This window comes from Mustela nivalis (genome assembly GCF_964662115.1).
Source record: "Mustela nivalis genome assembly, chromosome: 1".
NCBI classification, from domain to species: domain Eukaryota; kingdom Metazoa; phylum Chordata; class Mammalia; order Carnivora; family Mustelidae; genus Mustela; species Mustela nivalis.
In genome coordinates, this window is record NC_139020.1 from 104617017 (window position 1) to 104625312 (window position 8296).

The following is an 8296-nucleotide window of genomic DNA, read 5'->3' on the forward strand; positions in this document are numbered from 1 at the left end:
CTTCCGTGACCCATAATGAACGTGTGTGTGTGTGTGTGTGTGTGTGCGCACACATCCCTGTCACAGCACAATTACTCTCACAAGGACAGTGATGGTATCTGAATTATTTCATGTGCTAGCAGCTCAGCCAAAGTTTGTTAAAGGAAGAAGGGAGCCGCCCCCCTCACCTAGAAGGGTTTGTTCCTGGAAGCAGACTGGGTGGAGGAGCTCGGTGACACTGGCAAATCTTCTATTCCCTTCTGCCCTTCTCCTCTGTCTCGTTTTCTATTGTCCAGACCGCCTCCATGTCTGGGGAGGTTGGCAACCGGCAAGCCCCAATTCACAACATTTCAGCTCTGGGAAACGAAGACAGATCCATGCTCTCCCGCTTGTCCTTTGATCACCCCTGGGACCGTGGCGTGGGCTACACTGACCGGAGGACTCACTGGAATCACATCACTGGACTGGGGGAGAAGCAATTCCCCAAAGTGGGGAGATTGGGCTGATCTTGAAAAGACAGAAATAACAGACATGCGGGGCCAGAGCAGGGAAGCCTGAGCAATTCCTAAAAAGGCCGATTCTGAGCTGGGGAGCAGGACTGCTCTTGTGGGAGGGAAGACTCTGGCAGCTCTAACAACCACAGGCCAGCCAGGTTTTATAAGGACCATCCCCTTGGCAAGAATGACAGGTGGTTTTATCTGAAGACTCTGAACGTCATCAACACTAAACAGATGTTTATTGAAGACCTACTGTGAAATGTCAGACACTGCCGGCCTGGGAGGGTCCAGGAGAGCTCAAGGTCACACTGCTAGTGAGTGACAGGACTTGAACCCCACCTGCTTGATTTCAGAGCCACATTCAGAATCTCTATACCGCGGGTAGGTGGCTCGTGGGGGCACCTGGCTTGAACACAAATGGTAATTTGTCAGAATAACATCATAGTCAAGTTTGGGGGCCAGGGGCATCTGGGTGGCTCAGTGGGTTAAGTGTCTGCCTTCGGCTCAGGTCATGATCCCAGGGTCCTGAGATGGAGTCCTGCAGCAGACTCCTTGCTTCTCAGGGAGACTACTTCTCCCTCTTCCTGCTGCTCGCCATTTGTGCGCACTCTCTCTTTCTCTCCCTGATAAATAAATAAATAAAATCTTAAAAAAAATAAGTTTGGGGACCAATTATTAGGTCACTGCAACCAAACAGGCAGGCGAGGAAGGACTCACTTATACCAAGGCCGTAGCTAAGATGGCTGTGAGGACACGAACCACTACAGAGCAGGAAAAGAAATTCTAAGTAGCTACAACCTGTCATGACTGATAATGAATGGGATGTGTGAAGGAAGGACAGGTGTCTACACGGACACTCTGACTTCTGGTATGGGCACCTGGAAGATGGAATCGCCTATTCTTCCTTGAGATAGACCCAGAAGGAAGCAGTGTGGCAGGCGGCCAAGGGAGATGAGTATAACTTTGGATGTATTGGATTTGAGGACATGGTGGACTTGACACCCAAACGGAGATGTCCAGAAGCCAGGGAATGGGTCCAAGGCATGGGCAAGAGCCACAGGCACAGATGCTATCCCCCGGGGACGCCATGTAGTATGAGACCAATGGAGGCCTGTGGCTCAAGGCGGGGGTCATGACATTTAGAAGTAGTTCACAATACTCTCAGGGTTCTGCAACTGTGTGAGAAGCTACGGGGGAATGTGTCTCATTTGGTACCGCACCCTGGAGTTATTCTTTCTGCCTCTTCTGGCCCCCCTACCTCTCCCCCCTTCCCTGACCTGGGTAAGTCAGTCTCATCATTTCAGTGTCCATAGCATCTCCTGAGCATGGCCTTGCTGGCCTCACCAGTGTGCTTTTTAACATTGAACCCTGAACCCTTCTTGGACAGGAAGCTCCATGAAGGCTAGGACTGTACCTATCTGGCTCATGGCTATACCCCCATAGGAGGAGGAATTATTACCCACCCTCACTAGTAATAGTAGTAGTAGTAGTAGTAAATGACACTAGCATTTATTGAAGACGTACTATGTACTAGGTACTCCATTCAAACTTTTACATACTTCTCCCATTTAATGCTCAGAAGTCCCGTAAAGTTGGTGTTGCTGTTTAACAAGTAGGAAACAGGAACAGGGGGTGAAGTGATCTGCCTGAGGCCACAGAGCTCCTGAGAGGTTTCTAATCCAAGTCCCACAGACTCTGAAGCCCAGCTTTCTCTCCCTGCTCTCTCCATCCAGCTGGGAGCATGAGGGGCATCCCAATGAAGGCTTTGTGGAAATCAGCAGAGACCTGGGAAGGCCTGACAGAACGCATTCTGAGAAGGAAAAAGCTGTGAGGGCTTCCAGCCCCTAGAGTGATAGCTTTGGAAAACTGAGAGGAGACGTTGCCTTACTTGTACTGTGCCGGCTGGAACCCTGGGGCAGATCAAGCACCTTGTCTGGCTGGGCTGAGAAAGAAGCCCAGGAGGAACTGACCAGAGCAAGTACTTGGGTAGCTGCTGGGGACAGAAGACAAGTGGGGAGAAGGGGCTGGGCCTCTCGATGACCCTTCACCACCTGACATGGGTACAGAGGACCCACACTGCCGAGACCAAGGCTGGGCCTGACAGAGGAAGGGAGAGGCCCCAGCAGGTCTCACTGACCCCAGTGGTCCTGAGTGGGCCTCAGTAGGGAACCTTTCCCATCAGCTGAGTTTGGGGGAGGGAAGCGGGGGAAAGCTAAACTAAATGACATAGTTTTATAAAGCAAATGGGACCAACTTAATCCTCTGCAGGGAGATTAAAACCCATGGGGGACTTCCCATCTCCCTTATCTGAATCCCAAACTCCTTCACAGAGCCATGTGGCTGCCGCTGACAGGGACCAAAGACTCCTGGACTGTGCCCCCAGTATCTTATGATCTTATAATTGTATCTTATGATCTCCCTACCTGCCCCCCAACATTAGACCCACTTGACATCAAGGCCCAGGGCCTGCCCCCAAACCAGTCTTTCTGGGGTTAGCCACCCTTCCTTTCAAAAAACTCCCCAGGTGATTCCATGTATGTCTGGGCCCTCGAAGTCCCACTGCCTGGTCTTTCCCATCTGTCATCCTCCCCTGGCAGCCTCCTCTTATTCTCGGGGCCTTAGCCTGGTGTCTGCTGAGCATCTGCCACCTCGGGAAGGTGTCTGTGACTCCTCCCCTGGGCAGAGTGGGCTGGTGCCTGTCTCTGCCCATGCCCCACAGCACCCAGGAACTATTCAATAAGTGGGCTGAAATGTCCAATATCATGTTGAAATCTGTCTCCCCAAATTTCCCTTCGATCCTGCTATTCCCTCCTTCCTCATTAAACATGAAAGCCCCAGCTTTTTCCATTTTTTTTTTTTAAACTTTCCCCAGATGTCTATGGGTATTGGTCCTTAATTAGCACTTTTGGATTCCTCTGGGTCCTCATTGTCCTCCTGAGCAGGGAGCTAGCTCTCTGTTCCTGCAAACATTAGAGTTTCCCCAAATAGCTCCTAGAAAAGGAAGTACGGCAGCTCCCCAAGAAAAGACAGTTTGCAAACAAGGGCTCTGCACAGGCAAGCTCAAAGGAACCGAAGCGTTCCCCGCTCTGGGAGACATTTGAAGCTCCTCCACTTAAGATCACAGAGAGGTTTAGTCAATACTCAACCATTTCTTCCTCCACCCTTCCTCAAGGGAAGCCAGAACCCAGCTCTTGTCAGAGAGACTGTGGAAAGGCTTCAGGAGAGTGGAGGGGGTGATCCAGCTTGGATCAGAAGAGGATGAAGGTGAGAAGCTGCCAACAGGCCATTAATTGGCTTTGAAACCCCTAAGAGCCTCGCCCTGGTCCAAACAACTTGAGGCAACTTCCAAAAGCAACTATGGAGGAAGAGGGCTGCACCTCTCTCCCCTCTTTCTGGAACGGGCAGCTCGGAAGTTGGGGAAGGAGCCAGGAATCCACAGGCCATCCTTCTTCCACCAACTGCCAGGGCCTGAAGGGAAGCCTGGCCTGGTGCCTCCTGGGGCTTCGGAATATGCCTGAGTTCGAGGAAGCGCAGGCCACCCCACCCCTCCCCGCGATGATGAGGAGGAGGAGGGGACTGGTGGCAAGTGCCCAGGCCCTGCCGGAGATCCAGGGAAGGGATGGCTGCTGCCAGAGCCCTGGGTGGGGGCAACTCGTTTTTTGTTGGATTTCTGGCTCCATGGACCGTCCCTGTCTTTAGGACCTCACCTGAAAATGAGGGTTTTGGTTGGGTCATGTATCAAAGGTCCCTTCTAGCCTCGTCTCGTCTGGGGCTGGTGAGAAAACCGAGGGCAACAGAGAGGAAGTGCAGAGTGACTCTGGGGAAAGATGGTAAAGTGAGCCACCTGTCTGCCTTGTGGCAGCAGGCTCCCACCTGGAGGCCCTCCGCAGTTAGGAGCGATGGGAAGACTCCTACACCTTGGAGGAGAGAAGGAGACTGAGGCCCAAGGAACTTTAAAAGACACATGGGGGCGGGGGGGAGGGGGCGCCTGGGTGGCACAGTTGGTTAAGTGTCCAACTCTTGCTTTCTGCTCAGGTCATGATCTCAGGGCTGTGAGATGGAGCCCCACGTTGGGCTCCGGGGTCAGCACAGAGTCTGTTTGGGATTCTCTCTCTCCCTCTCCCTCTGCCCCTCCCGCTTATGCTCTCTCTCTCTCTCTCTAAAAATAAATAAATAAATAAATTTTAAAGAGGTTTTATTTATTTACTTGATAGAGAGAGAGAGATCTCAAGTAGACAGAGAGGCAGGCAGAGAGAGAGAGTGAGGGGAAAGCAGGCTCCCTGCTGAGCAGAGAGCCCGATGTGGGGCTTGATCCCAGGACACTGAGATCATGACCTGAACCAAAAGCAGAGGCTTAACTCACTGAGCCACCCAGGCACCCCTAAATAAATAGATCTTTAAAAGAAAAAAAGGAAAGAAAAGATTCACACAAAACCACACCAGTAGTAAGAAGGGGACCTTTGTCCACCACAGGGATGGCAGATGGGTTTGACTTCAGGTGCCAACTCTGACTGACAAGGGCTGCCTACAGCACCATGTTGAAGAAAGAGTGCAGAAGCCATGAGCAATGTCCACCAAAGTCTTGGGGAGAAGAAGAGGCAGCATGAATACCATCTGTTGGCCATACTTACTGACTTGATTTGTAAACTGTTACTGAGAGGCCACTTCCTGCAGGACACTGGGCCTTACGCCAGGGATTTGTTGGTAAATAAGGCCAGCCTCTGTTCTCAGAAAGCTTACATTCTAGAAAGGGAGACAGCTGATACACATGTAAACAAATGACAAAATAATATAATCTCAGTTAGTGCTCAGTAGTATAGGGAAAAGAGACGGTGCCACGGGCTAGACAGTGTTGGTGTGGAGGATGAGGGAGGGAATCAAAGTGGACAGGGAGGGGGTGACCTCTAAGCAAAGACCTAAATTCTGAGAGAATGCAGCTCTGTAAGAACTGGAAAAAGAGTATCCAGGCAGAAGGAGAAGGAACAGCCAGTGCAAAGGTCCCGAGGTCATGCTCCAAGGGACAGAGAGAGACCAGAGTTGAGGCTGTGTAGATAGCAAGGGCGGGTGGGGGGGGGTGTCAGTGGAGGACATGGGAGTGGTGAAGCCAGCTGTCTCCTTGATGTGCATGTGTGGATGTCTAACCAGCTTCCTAAGTTATCAGTCCAAAATGACACCCTCAGTCCTCAACCCCTAGCCCCTCCCCAACCAAATGGCTCCTAAGTCCTCACTTTTCTTTCTGTAAATGACCACCCACACTGCTGCTCAGACCACTGGCCAGCCTGGCCATCATCAGTGCTCACCTGTGGTCTCCTCACTGGTCTCCTTGCCACCCCGGGGTCCTCAATCAGAACCCCCAAAGCACTCATCAGATCACTCTCACCATCATTTACTGCCTCCAAGCCCTCTTCTCCCAGTTTCAATTTTCTTGCAACAATCCCCAACCTACAGACCTACAGGGACGTATATTTATTATCCTTCTTTTTAAAAAGATTATTTACTTATTTATTTATTGGTTAGAGAGAAAGAAATCACACAAGCAGGGGGAGTGGCAGGCAGAGGGAGAAGCAGGCTCCCCGCTGATCAAGGAGCTGAGTCCTGGGATCATGACCTGAGCTGAACTTACGGAGCCACCCAGGTATCCCTATTTATTATCTTTTTAAAAGAGAATCTGAAGTTGGTCACAGCGGCAGGGGGCTTTAAGCCCCAATTCAATTAATAGTCATTCCTCTAGTTGTCAGCATTGCCAGAGAGGTTATGGGGACTGGTATTAATTATCATCAGGACTATTTAACCGGCACCTGCTGCGCTCCTGCCCCGTGGCCAGACTACCACAATAGGCCTGCTAGGGAAGTGTGATCACCATCCTACCTTCATTCCCATGGATACCTGGGCTCAAGAAGTTTTAGCTTCCTATCCCCCAGCTGGTGAATGACCGTGCCAGGGTTTGTACTTGGGTCTCAGCAAGCTCTTGCTTCGACATGAAGCTTCCTCCTAGTTTCAGATGGACAAAGGATGGTGGGCTAGAGAGAGGGACTTGGACCTCACTCTGGACATTTTTCCTTTATTCCAAATCAAAGGTCAGAGGCTGAGCCAATCCCTGGGTTCCTTGGCACCTTCTCAGCCTGAAGGTAGGTTAGGACCTCTTGCCCGCCTAGCCCCAAAGAGATAGAGGTGTCTCAGCTTTCCTTATCTGACCTGGCTTTTGGTCCCCATGCCTCCACCTGCTCCCCACTCACGTCTGCTCTCTTGCCAGGTGGTCGCCTTCCTGCCCCAGGCTGTTGGAGCCAGTACCTGGGTGCCCTTCAGCTTGTCGGCCTCTTGATCAGGAAGCATTCCCGTGGGAACCATGGTGCCAACATCCGGTGACGGGCCCTCTGTTACCTGCTGGCCCTGCTATCAGGCCCAAGAACAAAGGATCTTGGTGCCTGCTGCCCGGCAGGCTGTGTTTGTCCAGGGTGAGGCCTCGCCTGGCACAGCTGCTGAGCAAACAGGAGGGCCGGCCTCACAGATCCGCCTTGCAACGAGCAGAGCTTCGGCTGAGAGGTGTTGTTGTCAGGACGCCTGCCAAAATACTACCCAGTGCCAACCAGCACCCCAGGGTAGAGGGGGCTGTGGGGCAAACAGTTCTCTCTGGGCCTCATGCTTTCTAGCTCTACAATGGGAGAGTTGCATGAGATGAGCTCCAAGGTCCCTTCTGTGCTCTTGAGCCTTGAAGGATGTTGGAAGAGATCTCTTGGGCTTGAGAACAGATCTGGAGTTAGAAGAGCCTGGAGGCTAAGGTGCAGTCTGGCCCTCTGTCTCATGGTCGCCCTTTACTGCAGCCCTGTGTGCCCACACATACCCTGTCTCCGGCTGGGAGGATGGCCTGCTGTCAGAACAATGTCTTCAGGCACCAGATTGTGACTTCATTTGTTCTCATGGAGCTTCCAGGACTGGAACTGAGGCACTTCGTGATCAGAGGATTAAGTATGAACCCACCTAGAGTCTCATCACTTATGCTCTGCCCCCTAGACATCTCAGGGTAGCTGGGGAAGGCCCTGGGACGGCTCATGGAAGGAGGTTTCTCCAGCTAGGACAGTGACGGGCTGCATGGTGATAGTCATTCTCCACCACCAGTGTGCAGCAGCAGCATCTGGAATGCTTATTTAAAATGCAGAATCCTGGGCCCCATGTCCCAGAGTTTCTGAGTCCCAAGATCCAAAGAGGAATGGCTGGCTCAGGATTCTGAGTTTCTAACAAGCATGTGGGTGATCCTAAGATCTCTGATGAAGTGGAATAAGGGAGCCTAAACACAATACAGTCCTGGATTGAAATCCCACCCCTGTCACTTATTTGCACTATGACTTGGGGCAAGTCACCAAGCCTTTCTAGATGTCAATTCTGTTGGTTAAATGAGGCTATAATAACATCTACCACTTAAGAAACAAGACCTATTTTTTCAAAGTGTTTATTGCATGTTGTAAACATTGGTTGAGCAAATGGGATAGAAGTTCATTGCCAATCCAGAAACCCCGGGGGGATTCTCCATCATGGCTCCATCCACCATGTACCTCTCAACCACTCAGTCACAAATCTCATGAATCCTACCTCCTGAAACACCTTAGACCTGTCCGCTTTTCTCTATCCCCACAGTCTCCACGCTAGTTCAAAGCAGCACGTTCCTCCACCTGTCTATCGCACAGCTCCCTCTCTAGCTCCCTGTTTCTACCCTTGCCTCCCCCATTCTTGCTTCCCAGGGCAGCCACCCTAAGCGGGTAAGGCAAAGCCTTTGCTTCAAGCTCCAGCTCTCAAGAATGCCGTATGAGTCTGAAAACAATTCC

At 51.5% G+C, this 8296-nt stretch overlaps 1 long non-coding RNA gene across 1 annotated transcript; it reads right to left on the reverse strand.

The window, feature by feature from the left end:
• Nucleotides 1-693: 693 nt before the first annotated feature.
• Nucleotides 694-6886, reverse strand: LOC309845551. The gene is made up of 2 exons (XR_014301339.1): nucleotides 6713-6886; nucleotides 694-1099 (listed from the first exon to the last, which is right to left on the reverse strand). It is a non-coding gene; the product is annotated as an uncharacterized lncRNA (long non-coding RNA).
• Nucleotides 6887-8296: the final 1410 nt, after the last annotated feature.